Raw genomic sequence first — 12,368 nt, forward strand, 5'->3', positions numbered from 1 at the left:
TTATCCACAAGGTCATTTATGTATATTGTGAATAGCAACGGTCCTACGACACTCCCTTGCAGCACACCTGAAATCACTCTTACTTCGGAAGATTTCTCTTCATTGAGGATGACATGCTGCGTTCTGTTATCTAGGAACTCTTCAATCCAGTCACACAACTGATCTGATAGTCCATATGCTCTTACTTTGCTCATTAAACGACTGTGGGGAACTATATCGAACGCCTTGCGGAAGTCAAGAATTACGGCATCTACCTGGGAACCCGTGTCTATGGCCCTCTGAGACTCGTGGACGAATAGCGCGAGCTGGGTTTCACACGATCGTTTTTTTCGAAACCCATGCTGATTCCTACAGAGTAGATTTCGTCTCCAGAAAAGTCATTATACTCGAACATGATACGTGTTCCAAAATTCTACAACTGATCGACGTTAGAGATATAGGTCTATAGTTTTGCACATTTGTTCGACGTCCTTTCTTGAAAACTGGGATGACCTGCGTCCTTTTCCAATCCTTAGGAACGCTACGCTCTTCTAGAGACCTACGGTACACCGCTGCAAGAAGGGGGGCAAGTTCCTTCGCGTACTCTGTGTAAAATCGAACTGGTATCCCATCAGGTCCAGCGGCCTTTCCTCTTTTGGGCGATTTTAGTTGTTTCTCTATCCCTCTATTTCGATATCTACCATTTTGTCATCTGTGCGACAAGCTAGAGAAGGAACTACAGTGCAGTCTTCGTCTGTGAAACAGCTTTGGAAAAAGACATTTAGTATTTCGGCCTTTAGTCTGTCATCCTCTGTTTTCAATACCATTTTGGTCACAGAGTGACTGGACATTTTGTTTTGATCCACCTACCGCTTTGACATAAGGCCAAAATTTCTTAGGATTTTCTGCCAAGTCAGTACATAGAACTTTACTTTCGAATTCATTGAACGCCTCTCGCATAGCCCTCCTCACACATTTCGTTTCTCGTAATTTTTGTTTGTCTGCAAGGCTTTGGCTATGTTTATGTTTGCTGTGAAGTTCCCTTTGCTTCCGCAGCAGTTTTCTAACTCGGTTGTTGTACCACGATGGCTCTTTTTCATCTCTTACGACCTTGCTTGGCACATACTCATCTAATGCATATTGTACGATGGTTTTGAACGTATAAGGTGCAAACTATCTTATGACATGCGGCGGAGGGTATTTTGTGTACGTCTGTCAATTTCCCGCTTTCTTGTTCCTGAACGATTGCCGGTAAGTCACAGTCTGAGCTCGAATCGCCTTGACTTTACCTACAAGGTCTTTTCGCGAGATACACGTAGGAAGAAGCAATGTATTGATTGGCTAGAAACGTAAGCTCTCGGAATTTAGCAGTAAACCACTGTGTGATGCAGCGTCTTCCACTGAAGCTGGCTGAGCATCTCCTTGGGGCATTCACGCTGACTAAAAGAACCTGTGACGAAAGGCGTCGCGTTTCTTGTAGACTTCGCTGTATCCTCTACCAGTCCTCTCTGGTACGGGTCCCAGACTGACAAGCATTTTGCAAGTATCGGTGGAGCGGCGGTTCTGTAAGCTGCCTACACTTCTTGAGGATTCTCCCATTAAATCTGTCTCGCATCTACTATTTTTACGGTAAGTTTTATGCAGTCGTTCCACATTAAACCATTCCATACGCAAACTCTCAGATATGTAATGGTTGTGACTGCTTCCATAGCTTGTTCGGTAGTTGTGTATTCATACAATAACAGATCATTTCGGTTATTTATGCGGTATATAATACATTTATTTATGTTCAGGGTCAATTGCCAGTCCCAACACTAAGAGCGTTTTGGAAAAATTTTTTACCGTTACGACTTTTGTACGCCAAATGCCAGCCTCATGGAGTTTCCATTATTATCCATTATGTCATTTATATACAGGGTGGTCCACTGATCGTGACCGGGCCAAATATCTCACGAAATAAGCGTCAAACGAAAAAACTACAAAGACGAAACTTGTCTAGCTTGAAGGGGGAAACCAGATGGCACTACAGTTGGCCCGCTAGATGGCGCTGCCATAGGTCAAACGGATATCAACTGCGTTTTTTTTTTAAATAGGAACCCCCATTTTTTATTACATATTCGTGTAGTACATAAAGAAATATGTATGTTTTAGTTGGACCACTTTTTTCGTTTTGCGATAGATGGCGATGTAATAGTCACAAACATATGGCTCACAATTTTAGACGAACAGTTGGTAACAGGTAGGTTTTTTAAATTAAAATACAGAACGTAGGTACGTTTGAACATTTTATTTCGGTTGTTCCAATGTGATACATGTACCTTTGTGAACTTATCATTTCTGAGAACGCATGCTGTTACAGCGTGATTACCTGTAAATACCACATTAATGCAATAAATGCTCAAAATGATGTCCGTCAACCTCAATGCATTTTGCAATTCGCGTAACGACATTCCTCTCAACAGCGAGTAGTTCGCCTTCCGTAATGTTCACACATGCATTGACAATGAGCTGACGCAAGTTGTCAGGCGTTGTCGGTGGATCACAATAGCAAATATCCTTCAACTTTCCCCACAGAAAGAAATCCGGGGACGCCAGATCCGGTGAACGTGCGGGCCATGGTATGGTGCTTCGACGACCAATCCACCTGTCATGAAATATGCTATTCAATACCGCTTCAACCACACGCGAGCTATGTGCCGGACATCCATCGTGTTGGAAGTACATCACCATTCTGTCATGCAGTGAAACATCTTTTAGTAACATCGGTAGGAAATCAGTATACATTGCACCATTTAGATTGCCATCGATAAAATGGCGGCCAATTATCCTTCCTCTCATAATACCGCACCATACATTAACCCGCCAAAGTAGCTGATGTTCCACTTGTCGCAGCCATTGTGGATTTTCCGTTGCCCAATAGTGCATGTTATGCCGGTTTACGTTACCGCTGTTGGTGAATGACGCTTCGTCGCTAAATAGAACACGTACAAAAAATCTGCCATTGTCCCGTAATTTCTCTTGTGCCCAGTGGCAGAACTGTATACGACGTGCAAAGTCGTCGCCATGCAATTCGTGGTGCATAGAAATATGGTACAGGTGCAGTCGATGTTAATGTAGCATTCTCAGCACCGACGTTTTTGAGATTCCCGATTCTCGCGCAATTTGTCTGCTATTGATGTGCGGATTAGCCGCGACAGCAGCTAAAACACCTACTTGGGCATCATCATTTGTTGCAGGTCGTGGTTGACGTTTCACATGTGGCCGAAAACTTCCTGTTTCCTTAAATAACGTAACTGTCCGGCGAACGGTCCGGACACTTGGATGATGTCGTCCAGGATACCGAGCAGCATACATAGCACACGCCCACTGGGCATTTTGATCACAATAGCCATACATCAATACGATATCGACCTTTTCCGCAATTGGTAAACGGTCCATTTTAACACGGTTAATGTATCACGAGGCAAATACCGTCCGCACTGGCGGAATGTTACGTGATACCACGTACTTATACTTAGTGACTATTACAGTGCCATCTATCACAAAGCGAGAAAAGTGGTCCAACTGAAATATTCATATTTCTTTACGTGTTACACGAATATGTAATAAAAATTGGGGGTTCCTATTTTTAAAAAAACGCAGTTGATGTCCGTTTGATCTATGGCAGCGCCATCTAGTCGGCCAACCATAGCGCCATCTGGTTTCCCCCTTCAAGCTAGACGAGTTTCGTTCCTTGCAGTTTTTTCGTTTGACTCTTATTTCGTAAGATATTTGGCCCGGTCACTATCAATGGACCACTCTGTATATTGTAAACAGTAATGGTCCTACACCTTTTCGCCGGGGTACCCTAGAAGTTTTAGGCCTAAGTATTTCTTTCTGTTAAGAATGTCATCCAGAGTTCTAATTGCTAAAACCTCTAGAAGCCACTACCAGAGTTGATATGATATTCCGTGTGCTGCGTCCTCGCCAATGGACTCAACCGGAGCTGGCGCTGAGATAGTTTCCGAGTGGTGACACTGGCGGCGCTTTGTAGTTTGCCGCGAACCACACTTGCAGCCCAATCAGCAACCTCCTCGCCGCTGCCAATGAGATAAGCGGCGGCCACACGCAGATACGGATGGTTCATGTTCGGCATTGGCTTACGACAGTTCTAGTACGGAGTTCCAGGGTTGCAGTTCGTAACTACAGTTCGTAGTGAAGAGCAACCTGTGGGACTTAGTCTACAAGTGAAGTCGCCTTAAGCTTTCGCGTAGGGGCAAGTGTTTACTACAGTGATTGATAGTATGGAGGCCAGGACGGACATAGTCTTGTTGACATTGCATTCAGTGACGCAGGCCTTGACAGGCCGCTCTTTCTTGTATCTCTCCGCAAGCAAATCCGACGAGTTGCTGTACAACTTTAGTTATTTGCTGCAGTGTAATAAAGTGTATACTCGTAATTGTGTGTCAATAATTTGTTTGCACTGTCACAGTTCTTCCGCACACCTCGCAGCATCAAAACCTAATACGACGTTTGCGAGCCGTTGTACTCAGACGACCCGTACACATTACCGTGCTCTAGAATTCGCCAGATGACACTGAGGAACCGCACTGAACGCCTTTTGGAACTCAAGGAACACGCCATCAACTTGGGCGATGGAAAGTACTCCTTTCTAGGTCCGTGGACGAAGACCGAGCTAGATTTTACGCGATCGTTGTTTGCGGAGTCCATTTTGATTCCTACAGAGGTGATTTCCGGTCACCGTAGAAGCCATAATATGAGCATGAAACGTGTTCTAAAATTCTATAACAGACTGATGTCAGTAATTTAAGCTTACAGTTCTGTACGTCTGTTCCATAGTGTTTCTTGAAAATAGGAATGGTCTGCTCATTTTTTTCCGATCACTAGGAGCAGTTTGCTCCTCCAGCGACTTAACGGCAGACTGCTGCTACAAGAGGAGCAAGTTCTTTCGCATACTCTTCGTACAAGGTGAGATTTATTGAAGTGTATGAAGTAAAATCGTCATAACTTCAGAACGGTTTGTGTCCAAACTGCACGGTTGGCCGCGGGGCATGATGGGAATTAATATGCGCTGTATAGTTTAGCGACGGAGCCCATTTTCTTTTGGATGGATTCGCCAACAAGTAAAACTGGCGCATTTGGGGGACTGAGAATCCGAATTTCGCGGTCGAGAAGTCTCTTCACCCTCAACGGCTGACTGTGTAGTGTGCAATGTTCAGTCACAGAATAATCGGTGCGGTATTCCTTGATGGCACGATGACTACCGAATGGTGCGTGAAGGTTTTGGAAGATTATTTCATCCTCATTATCCAAAGTGACTCTGATTTCGACAGGTTGTGGTTCATGCAAGACGGGGCTCGACTCCATCGAAGCAGGAGAGTGTTTTATGTACAGGAGGAGCACTTTGGGGACCGCATTCTGCTTCTAGGGTACCCAGAGGCCACTGGCACGGGCCTCGATTGGCCACCATATTCTCAAGATATGAACAAATGCGACTCCTTTTTGTGGGGGTATATTAAAGAGAAGGCGTACGGCAGTAACCTGATTGCTGAGCTGAAAACAGCCATTTAGGAGGTCATCGATAGCATCGATGTTCCGACACTTCAGTGGGTTATATAGAATTTCGCTGTTCGTCTGCTCAACATTATCGCCAATGATAGCAGGCGCATTGAACGTGTCATAACCTAAATCTGAATATCTGCAGTGACGTTTGTATGTTGAATAAAGCGTGTGCACGCCGCAGTTTGTAAATAATTTACGTTTTATCCATTTAGTTCAATAATTGTCACCCTATATAATCGTAGTGTAAGTATATTAGATTCAGTCGCTTTGAGCAATTTAAGTTGCAATTTTATTCTGCAGTCACTTATTTCGCTATCTATCATTTGAAGTTGGTGCGACGATTGGAAGGAAGAACCGTCGTAAGTTCTTTCTCCGTGAAACAATTTTGGAAAAAAAACTGTGGTATTTCGGTCTTCTCTCTGTCACTCTCCGTTTCGACGGTACTAAGATCCGTAAGTGTCTGAACAGATGACGTCGATTCGTAATATTTCATGTCTGTTTATAGCGTACTCTCAATTTTTTGCTAGCAGTTCAGTACATCTGTATTTAAAATATGAGCAGACTGATGCTTCTTGACTTGGGAGATAAATGTACTTTCTCAAGCTATTCATGTTAGATAATCTCTTTCAGACGAATCTTTGTTTGCCTCATTCTAGTCGCTCAAGTCTCTCCAAAGCACACATGAGACTGTATCACGTTTTCTGTGTGTAACGTACAGTTTTGAAGCTGTGGTGCGCTCTCCTGTGTTGTTGGCGAAGTAAATAGGTAAGCCTATTAGAACTACTTAAACCTAACTAACTTAAGGATATGATACACATCCATGCCCGAGGCAGGATTCGAACCTGCTACCGTAGCGGTCGCCCGGTTCCAGACTGAAGCGCCTAGAACCACTCGGCCATAGGAGAACGCACCACAGCTTCAAAACTGTAGGTTATACACAGAAAACGTGATACAGTCTCATTTCCGTTCGTAAATGCGTAACAAACAGAAAAATAAATTACGTTTTCCTGTTTGCAGATGACAAGCTGTATATTGTGTAGCAGAATAGCTACCAAAATAAATGGACAACAGCATCATGCAAGGTATGTTAACTAATGCTCACATTCACTATTCCCCAATTAAGTTATAAATGGAACTTTTACATAATGTTGTAAACAACACAAATGTTAATATGTAACAACAATTTTACAGTTAAAAATAAAAATTGAACCCACTGACGATAGCACAAAAGTGCTGAAACATGTATGGGTGAAACAAAAGAAAAAAGGTGTCTTGCATAAGGCGGAACTTCTCATCCCATTTGAAATATTGTTCCAGTATAACAGCTGCGGCAGGAGAATATTAGAAGTTACTGACAGCGTACTCATATCCAGCACTCCGTTCAACAGGGCCGTTAGTACTACGTTGAATTAAACATCTAACTAAGTTCTGTTTTTCGTCGGTAAGTTTTTTTGCGTATTTTAATGTTTTTGGTTGAGTTATCACCCGTTGAACTTGTGGTATCATTCTGGCGGTTCTTTAAACCGTTCCTTCTTTCGTACATGATTGTGTAATAGTAATTGCCAAAATCTCTGCATACGGAAACACTGCACTCGATGGATCCATACTCGGAGAATGCTTAGGGCAGTGCAACAGCGGCCAATAAAGGAGACTGTGTACACGTTGATCACATGTGTGAAAGGAAAAGTTTGTTTTATACGAAACTGCTGCACACACGACCGCTCATATCACATGAGAAGTGAAAACAAGTGCAACTATTACTTGTCGACTTCAAAGGACGCTATAGTAGCGGTCGAATGACTACGAATGGAGAAGAAGGATCGTTCATAAACATGTCTGTGATGTCGTTGGTTGCTTGCCTGTTACTCACAGCCCTCCATCAAAACTTGTTGATGCATTGTAGGCTAGTATGCAAAGCGTATGGAGAGTAATTCCTCAGGAACGTATCCATGTCCTCTTTGAAACCATGCCACGATGTTTGGAGGCAACAGTTGGATTCACGTCACATATAGGGTGGTCAGAAACAGTCAGGAAAGCTTCCAAGGGTGTTGCAGGATAAGTTGCGTTGAGAAATAATTGCTAACAAAAAATCCAATACGTTGCGCCGTTTCCGAATTAATTAGCACTGAAGTCGACCAATCAGGCCGTTGCGTGCGCTATTTCAAGTGGCCCGACCGGGGACGGTGTCGCGAAACGTTAGATTTCCTAAAAATCGAACAAGAGAGCGATATAAAAATTGGACTTAGGACGGTATTAAAAATTGAACCCGAACCAGGATCTAAGCTAGGATGGGAGACAACCCATTAGTTTCACGGTTTGAGATTTTGCAACAGACAGTTCTGGGTACCCTAGCTACTACCCACTATTCATTATACAGGGTGTTCCACTTATCTGATGTCTGCGCGCTTGGGGTTGTGTTTTCCGGCCACTAGAGCCATGCAGGCAGTGCTAATGGGTGCCACGTAGGGTTGCCGTATCTAGCTGGGACCTCGTCCAGACACTCTGAGATGGGGGTGTAGAAATGAAGTAAAAAATTTATTTAAGATAAGTATTTTTTGTTTGGCACACAATTACATGGAAGTTGTTGCGGCAGAAGTAGTTGGTACACCATATTTTTCGAAAGATTAAGCTTTTTAAACGAGACCTTTTTCCCTTTTTCTTATTTATAAAATTTCAAGCAAGTCAGCTTGCTATAAAATTGGCACGGTAAGATTGATCCACAGTCTATGGCAGCAGTCGATTTCTTTCATCAGTCCACTGCACCGACATCAGCGAAAATATTGTTTCCACAGTGGTGTTGTGTGTGGGAACAGGAAACAAATATTTGCGTAATTTTAGCAGTTGACGTTTGCGTTCAAGATTTTTGGTTTCCTTAAGAAAGCAACTCCACCTTTCTTCCACGCAATGTTTAGACTTCCATTCTTCTGAGTCACGCTTAGTTCGTGAAAAGCTTTTCAGATACATGCATTTCTGCAAACAACTGTCGCCTGAAATCTTCACAACGTTTTTAGTCTGGGGAGAAGAGAAGTTTGTGGCACAACTTGACTAGAAGAAGGGACCGGTTGGTAGGACATGTTCTGAGGCATCAAGGGATCACCAATTTAGTATTGGAGGGCAGCGTAGAGGGTAAAAATCGTAGAGGGAGACCAAGAGATGAATACACCAAGCAGATTCAGAAGGATGTAGGCTGCATCAAACCAGTCTCACGACTGAAGACCACAACAACAACAACAACATGTGTTTTCAATCATCACTCAGTCTAGGGTTTCAGATAGCGTCATCCAATGAAATAAAAGAAATAGCCCATTCTCTAAGTAATCAAATGCCTTGGTATAGAAATAAATTATTTCTTGGTTAGGGTCCTAACTCTAAACTGTTCAAATTCATCTTGGTTTGCATGCCAATAAAACTGGCCATCTTCCTTTCATTCAGTCACCTTTGAGTGCCGATTAATATATTTCTTATTTCAGTTATCGAGACTTTGCTGTTCTCCACGCTTTTTATGTTTTGTTCAAACAGAGCCAAGTTTGATTGCAGAAACGTGAAACTGAAAAATCTGAAATTATTTTAGGTGGTCTGTCTTTGGCGTCAAAAAATTGTTTTAATGGAATTAAGAGCTTAAGAATCTTCTCAACTGCGGGCATTAACGACAGTTATCTTGCTTTTGAGTGAGATAGATGAGTCTGGTGATTGACATCGACGTATAAGTAGAACTCTTTCAGATTTTCTGTATTTTCCTTGTATATTGAAAAATAATTAAATATTTTCATGACGATTATTTCAATGTCGACAGTTAATAATCCAGCAACGTTTGATATAGTGGTTGTGAGGAAAATGGGCAGGGCATCTAGTTCCTTCTACATTTTTTCCTAATTCTTCTTTAATTTGGTGAAACACATTCCGCTGCCCGCGTCCATGAAGCCCTCCGAAGTTGGTATTGGTACTGTCTCCACAGAAAGCGATTAATTTTTCTAATACAATTTGCAGTTGTCTTAAAGTGTCTAGACAAAACTTTGTAATCGTCTCCGATGCTTCGTTACTCAGCGAATCAAACTTTAACAGCTTCTGTTGGATTCCATCGGTTTCAGTCAAGTATGGAGTAACTAAAGGAAACATCTTTTCAGCTTTGTAGTTTAATTCGTCGGTGACTATGCTGTAAAATGAAGCTTCTTGCATTTTTTCTTTATCCATTGGGACATGAAGCGGGGTGCGAGAATATTTTTAACAATCGTTGTAGCTTTGGTCTTAGCTGTAGACTGCTTTGTGACGAGTTTGAAGTCAGGATACTTTGCGGCTTTCAGTTTCATGGTACAGTCAAGATAACTGGAGGATTGATAATGTTTGACAACTTTATAAGCTATTGTTATTTCTGCAGCAGCAACGAGCAGGATATCTTCATTAATCATGAATGTAGAAACAGGCTTTGATGTCGATGCTCGATCGCGAATCTATTTGTATGTCTTTGTAGAAATGTGATACCGGTACCTCACATCTGCCTTAGCTTCGTGAGTTATTGAGACGAAACAGCTACAAATGTCAAATAACGCTTCTTGATCCGTACGTCCTTTCTTGACAATAGACCATTCTTTTGGGTAGTCATCCGAAAAGTGACACTTTCTGTTTCCTTTCTTAGGTATTTTCGTAATCTGTGATAAGTTTATTAGACGATAAACAATCGGCAATAACGCTTCACTCATCTAATCACAGGTCACTATACACTTCATGCTCCGTATACCCATAGTAAATACTTTAAACGTTACTAACTTGCACTCGTTGTTCGTATTACGTTTAGAAAGAATCTTCTTATCAAATCGCTATCGAAATGGGAACTGCCTGAATCTTCCGCGTGGCGCTGCGTAAATAGTTCCAGCCCCGTATAACTGGGAAAGTCTGGTATTTTCTCGAACGATGGTGCTAGATCTAGAAGGTACTTGCATCGTTGATGTAGGATACGAAACATGGAACACCATCTGTGAGACGACCTTGTCAACATAAACTTGTTGAGATAGATGAAACTGATGCTGCATTTACATGTTGAGCTAACAGATGGCTTTACTTCAGTACTTGAGCCAAGCTCGTAATAGTATTTTGCAAGATCGGGACAAAACTGGGTCTTGTCGGTACGTCGAAACGAGAAGGTCCATTACGGTGACTGTCCTTATACACTGGGACATATGGCAACCTTAAGGCCGCGTCTCCTACGCTTTCTAATGCCTCTCGCATTACGCGCCTTTTCGGTCAGTGTCATTCAAACAGTGAAACATACATCAAGAGTGTGAAGTGAAGTCTGCGAGCGCAACAATGGCAAGACCAAATTATTCCGTACCACAACGAGTGTTTACGATTCGTATGTGCATTCGGAGAGCACTCGTATTGTCCAGAGGTTGTTTGAACAGAAGTTTCCAAGTGTTCGAATTCCGAGTCTGAATTAATTAGTGAATACATTCGTTATACGGTGAGTGTTCATGACAAGAAGCGTAAACGACGATGTACAGTACTCACAGAAGCTCATCTCGAAGACATTGCATATGGCCTGGAAAATTCCCCAAAAAGTCTCTTAGACGTTTTTCAAAGCAAACGCAGATTTATTTCACTCTGAACAAAGAGCTACTAAGTTTCTTGAGCTAAGGCTCTATTAAACAACACTAGTGCAAGAACTTAAACCCGGTGATCCTGAGCACAGTATTAGGCTTTGGAATGGGTTTTGAAACAAGTACCTGACGATGAAATGGATCATATCCTCATTCTGTTTTCAGATTAGGCTTGGTTCCATTTACAAGGGTATGTTAATTCACAAAACTGTTCGCGCTGGAGCGCCGATAGGCCTATCCTGCTTCATGAGGAGCCCCTATACGATCAGATAGTGCACACGAGTGTGGTGCGCAGTCAGTGGTGATAAAATGAGGGGCCTAGTTTTTTTATGGATACAGTTAACTGTGAAAGATACAAGCAAAGTATTTTGCAATCATTTTTCAGTTACCTGAGTGAAAGAGACCGAAGCATCGCGATTTTTCAGCAGGTTTCAGCAAAGGCACATACGGCCAATATTTGTTTGTACCCAATTCACGATGTGGTCGGTGACAAAGTCGTTAGCAACTGCTCGTAGTCACGATTAACCCCCTGTGATTTCTATTTGTGGGGAGCAACTAAAGGATAAAGCGTAAATAATAAATCCGCACGCGTAACAGGAACGCAAGGATAATTTCCGTGAGTCAATTAATTCAGCTTCTCAAACAGAGTTGCATCGTATGATGAATAATTTATTGAGTACCTACCAGAAATACGCCGAAAACAATGGCAGCAGCTCGAGCACTTCCTTACATGAGATGAGTGAGCACAAAATTTATTTCCATATATTTTAAATTTAGTACTGCAACAGTAGGCGGGCGACACAACATTCGATTCGCCGGGCAACGGAGCGCTCACTGCCTGCCATCTAATGCACCATGCAAGAAGTTGTTAGACAAATGGAACGTCCTGTGTGTTCCGTCTTCTTCCACCTGATACTGAAATGTTATGCTTGTTTGTGCCGAGGAAGAAGACGAGTTTGGTCTGTGTAGATCAGTAGTTTCGAGAGGAGCACGATCGCTTAGACGTTTCACTAACATCCATTCGGCTGGAGTTATTTCCTGCTGACCTTCTATGTAAACTAGTAGTTTTTCCGCCGGTGCCGTTGCCTCCACATGAGGCGTTATTTCTTTTCCTGAAACGCCCCTTTCGTTGTCCTCTTTGGCACCAGTGTCGTTCTCCGTAGTAAATGTGCAGTACAAATTTCTTCATGCCGTATACAGCATTACTATCGTTCCGGAACCAGATATCTATGTCAC

At 42.5% G+C, this 12,368-nt stretch overlaps 1 protein-coding gene across 11 annotated transcripts in view; it reads right to left on the reverse strand.

Annotated features, from left to right (window-relative positions):
- LOC124804602 (serine-rich adhesin for platelets) overlaps positions 1-12,368 on the reverse strand; it is a 416,342-nt gene that overhangs the window by 242,169 nt on the left and 161,805 nt on the right. The window lies entirely within an intron of this gene.

This window comes from Schistocerca piceifrons, chromosome 1 (genome assembly GCF_021461385.2).
Source record: "Schistocerca piceifrons isolate TAMUIC-IGC-003096 chromosome 1, iqSchPice1.1, whole genome shotgun sequence".
Taxonomy (NCBI): domain Eukaryota; kingdom Metazoa; phylum Arthropoda; class Insecta; order Orthoptera; family Acrididae; genus Schistocerca; species Schistocerca piceifrons.